General features: G+C 36.2%; 1 long non-coding RNA gene across 2 annotated transcripts; it reads right to left on the bottom strand.

The window, feature by feature from the left end:
- Positions 1-367: 367 nt before the first annotated feature.
- On the bottom strand, positions 368-4,969 carry LOC138369756 (uncharacterized). 2 transcript variants are annotated; one of them, XR_011229923.1, is made up of 3 exons: positions 4,832-4,969; positions 4,105-4,322; positions 368-521 (listed from the first exon to the last, which is right to left on the bottom strand). It is a non-coding gene; the product is annotated as an uncharacterized lncRNA (long non-coding RNA). The 2 variants fall into 2 exon arrangements; XR_011229924.1 differs by having other exon boundaries at positions 369-521; positions 4,087-4,322.
- Positions 4,970-5,334: the final 365 nt, after the last annotated feature.

Genomic DNA, 5,334 nt, shown 5'->3' with positions numbered 1-5,334 from the left:
TATTATTCAATACTAATGATATAAAAATGCATTTTGTAATCTACTATTTATGCAAGTATTAAGCACAGGATCATGAAATAAACTGCAAAATACTGTAATGGATAAACCAATTAAGTTTACATTTTCCTATAGCTAAGTCAGTCAGTTCTATTAGCAGCAGAGAACAATTATGCCCAACCTCTATTAAATGAAACAATCTTAAGAGCAAGTGATAGAAATATAATCATTTATGCTTGGGATTATGGAATGGTTCCAAATATGAAAAATATCAAGTTTTTGGTTAAAATTTTTTAACTTAAAATTTACATTTTTAAGTGAATTTTAAACTTTAAAAAAATTATTTAATTTTTTGGTTACTTACTTAAAATAACATTATATAGTTCTTGTTTTTGTAGAAATGCCAATTTCTTCTTTTGCCCTTCCAGACTGTATAGTGACCACAGGCCGTTTGTTCATATCTTCATTATTCTTCGAACTGTGGTTGCACAATCAGACCCACGTACACTGGTTAAAAGCATCACCTAAAAGCAACAACAAAAATGTAGTACACTGACGAATTTTGAATATATATATATATATATTATATATATATATATATATATATATATATATATATATATATACTGTATATATATATATATATATATATATATATATATATTAGTTGATTTTATACCCGCATTAGGTCAGTTGATAATACAATGAAGGTGATAATAAAGCCATTCACAACTGCAGGCCTAATAAAAAAAAGGAGGTGGCATAGCAATATCTTACAAAGATACCTTCATCTGCAATAGTCTCATTAGTAATAGAGACGACTATTGTGAATATACCTTTGCCAAGTTCTCCAGTAAATCCCTTAAATCCTCCTTGACTATAAGTGCCATCTATAGATTTCCCAATACCGACATAGCTTCATTCTCAGATAACGTAAGGAATCTTATCATAAATAACAATCTCAACAAAAATCAAACCAACTTAGTGGTTTGTAATGGTGAACAAAACATGCAGATACTTATATATAACCTGTGAATAGAGTGTAATAACACCAAAACTATTTGTTTATTGTTTTATGACCATAATAATTGAATCACTAATATGATTCACTAATATATAATCCTAATAATAATCACTAATATATAATCCATTGAGCATGCTGCATCTCTTTCAGTCTCTTTGCAATTTGAACAAGAGGGTTTTTAATTGATCGAACCATATTCTTAAAGTAAAGTAAATGAGATGTATTCCATATTTTGCAAAATATACGATGAAGGCACACAAACATTCATACCAAAACTGAAGGGCAGGATTTATGAGGAGACATTAGAGGCATTAAATATTCCAAACTAGAAGACAGAAGGAAAAGAGGAGATATGATCACTACGTACAAAACAGTAACAGGAATTGATAAACTTGATAGGGAAGATTTCCCGAGACCTGGAATTTCAAGAACAAGAGGTTATAGATTTAAACGAACTAAACAAAGATGCCGAAGAAATGTAAGACAATTCACTTTTGCAAACAGAATGGTAAACGGTTGGAACATGTTAGGTGAGAAGGTGGTGGAGGCCAAATCCGTCAAAAGTTTCAAAGCATTATATGACAAAGAGTGCTGGGAAAATGGGACACCACGAGTGTAGCTCTCCATCCATCTGATTGATAACCCAAATGAATTTTTCATGGATATGATACCAACATCAAATCATAAATCAGATGTGATCCTATCCCCACTGGATTTTGAAGAAGCCATAGACAGTATGCCTATGCACTCTGCACCAGGCCCTGACTCTTGGAACTCTATATTCATCAAGAACTGTAAAAAACGTTATCGCAGGCCCTTCACATTCTTTGGAGACAAAGCCAAGATACTGGCATTGTCCCTGACATACTAAAAACAGCAGAAATAGCACCGCCCCATAAAGGAGGAAATAAGGCAGAGGCAAAAAACTACAGACCGATAGCACTAACATCGCACATCATAAAAATCTTTGAGAGAATGCTAAGAAGTAAGATCACAAAATACATGGAATCACAGCATCTCCATAACCCCAGACAACATGGTTTCAGAACAGGGCGCTCTTGCCTATCACAGTTGCTGGACCACTCTGACATGGCACTAGATGCCATGGAAGACAAACAAAACGCTTTGACAAAAAAAAGCCTTTGACAAATGTGACCATTGTGTTATTGCACATAAAATGCGTTCAAAAGGAATTACCGGAAAAATAGGCAGATGGATATACAACTTCCTGACTAATAGAACCCAATGTGTAGTAGTCAACAAAATAAAATCTGGACCATCAACCGTAAAGAGCTCAGTCCCCAAGCGTACTGTGCTTGCTCCAATACTTTTTCTCATCCTCATATCGGACATAGACAAGGACACAACCTATAGTACTTGATCATCCTTTGCAGATGACACTAGAATCTTCACGAGAGTAGGCAACATAGAGGACACGGCAAACCTCCAATCAGATGTAAATCAGGTCTTTCTATGGGCTACAGAAAATAACATGGTGATTAACGAACATAAGTTTCAGCTCATGCGCTACGGAAAAAATAAAAAATATAAAAACGGAAACCACTTACAAAACTCAGTCAAATCATAACATTGAACGGAAAAGCAACGTAAAGGATTTGGGTGTACTGATGTCAGAAGGCCTTACATTTAAAGAACACAATAAAGTAGCCGTCACAACTGCAAGAAAAATGACAGGATAGATAACAAGAACTTTTCACACTAGAGATGCTATACCGATGATGATAGTTTTCAAGACGCTAGTGCTCTCTAGAGTGGAATACTGCTGCATAATGAAAGCCCCTTTCAAAGCTGGAGAAATTACTGACCTATACTTATGCATTTATCTTCGGTTTAACACAACAGGCACCAGACACACGCTAGGCATCATACACACTAGGATAAAACAAACATTAGGCCAGAAGTCAGAAAAGAATACAAAGAATTTTACTGGAAAGGCTTGCTGTTAGGAAAGGAAGTAATTGAGATGAATTAATGCACAGTATGTCAATTTTGTGAAATATATGATAAAGGAACAAAAACATTTATACCAAAACAAAGATGCAGAACTAGGAAACAGGATTTGTTCAACTGAAATTTCAAGACGGACAGAGACCAAAAGACACAAAAATGGAATCAATATACGAAGAGGCCAAACCCCCAAACATACCAGTAATACAAAGAGAAACAACTACACGGCAGTGAGGAGAGAGGCAGAAAGAAATTTTGAAAAAAAGGAACAAACAAATGTAAAGTAGAACAAATCATATTCTATAAATACAGCAACAACCAATTGCAGGTAAAGGATAATATTCAGAGCTTTTAAATGCATGGATGGCGAAATACTCAAGAAATTGTTCACGACTTTTGTTAGACCAAAGTTGGAATATGCAGCGGTTGTATGGTGCCCATATCTTAAGAAGCACATAAACAAACTGGAAAAGGTGCAAAGACATGCTACTAAGTGGCTCCCAGAACTGAAGGACAAGAACTATGAGGAGAGGTTAGAGGCATTAAATATACCAAATATACTACACAAATATATATACTACACATGCACAATAAACTACCCTACACAGGCTGAGTATGGTGTGTACAATAAATTATTAGCTAAAAGATAAGACTGAGTTTGTATAAATGGGGGTTAAGTCAGAGTGGGAAAATGTAAGTGGAGTGCCTAAAAACCCTGTCCTGGGACCTCTGTAATTCATAATATATACAAATAATTTAGACTCAGGTTTGATCAGCAATATTTGAAAATTTCCAGACGATACAAAAGGGATTTTTTTCTGGATTCAGGATTATTTTTTTATGGCTGAAAACAGGTTTTCAGCAATAAAAGAAATACAGTATTGCTGGAACAACCGTCGACATCTTCAAGAGAAAACCTGAACATCTTCAAGAAGTGAAGATGACCTTGAGAAGAAGTATAGGTTGGGAGAAGTATAGGTTAGGAATTGTCTCCAAAGAATTCTCAAAGAATTACTCGTTATTGCTATCCAAGATAATTAGACGAGCCAAAGCTAAATACTACGAAGATAAATTTACCCAAATAAAGAGTACCTTACCTAAAAATATGTATGTACCTTACGTAAATAAACATTTGATTTTGAAGTGCCGGACAAACAAGGCTGTGGTGGATATGTGGGCCTGAGGGGCCTGTCCAAGCAACAGCCTGTTGGACCAAGCTCTCACATGTCAAGCCTGGCCTTGGAAGGGCTTGGTGAGTAGAACTACCACCAGAACCCTATAATGCATGTATCAAGGTGTCCAGGCAGTGAGCACCACATAATGCAGTGCAGTCCTGTAAGAATAAGCACAGTAAGTATGGGCATGGAGGGGGTGCAGCAGTGGCTTGTGAAGGGCTGGAGAGTAAATGGACATGCCCAGGAATAAAAAGCATTAGGGTAACAGAACATAGCCCATAAAAATAGTAATGACTGTGAATGAATAATTATATGAATGCAATAATATTTCATATCTCAATAGGAATACTAAGCAGGGTGCAAGACAAGATACTGGTGGTGATAGTGGTTGGTACAAGTCCTCACATCCCCACAGACACCAGTAACAGCCCTCACCTCCCAACACAGTACCCTTGTAGCGAGTTAATCTTATACTCGCTTCATTATCTTATAGCATAACTAATTAACACTAATTACAGAAGCTACACAGGTGATATTTTGGTGTGAGTTGAGCGCACTGAGCGTCGGTATCGCTACACCCTTGTTCCTTAACAACCCTTTGGACCTTTATTACAGAAAAATAGAATCAATTAATTTAATAAAATATAAAATATAAGTGCTTACTAACGATAATACTATCGGTGGAACACAAAATCTTCTTCTTCTTGATAGTAGGTGCAGTTTGCATGAAGGGTTAGTCCTCGCCATGACTGAACTGACGACAAAATGGCCGATGTGTTGATATGGCGTCAGGTGACGCTGTGACGTCACAGGTGAGGGACGCTTTGCGCATTACTCCCTCGTACTTAAAAAGTACTACAGGTACTTTTTGGTTTTATTTTTGAATATGGCAGAAGTTGGACAGCTTTTCAAATCATTATAAGGGAGTGAGTTCCATAGACTAGGTCCCTTTATTTACATAGAGTGTTTACATAGATTAAGTTTGACTCTGGGGATATCAAAGAGATATTTATGTCTGGTGGGGACGTGGCCATGTGTTCTATTACATCTGTCCAGGAAGAGTTTCAGAACAGGGTTTGCAGTTAGAAAAAGGGCTTTATAAACGTAATTTACACAGGAGAATGTATGGAGTGAATTTGTTTAGCATGTTTAAGGATTTGAACAAGGGAG

This window comes from Procambarus clarkii, chromosome 29 (assembly GCF_040958095.1).
Source record: "Procambarus clarkii isolate CNS0578487 chromosome 29, FALCON_Pclarkii_2.0, whole genome shotgun sequence".
NCBI lineage: Eukaryota > Metazoa > Arthropoda > Malacostraca > Decapoda > Cambaridae > Procambarus > Procambarus clarkii.
The sequence above is the reverse complement of the archived record's forward strand: the minus strand, read 5'-3'. Positions and strand labels throughout refer to the sequence as shown.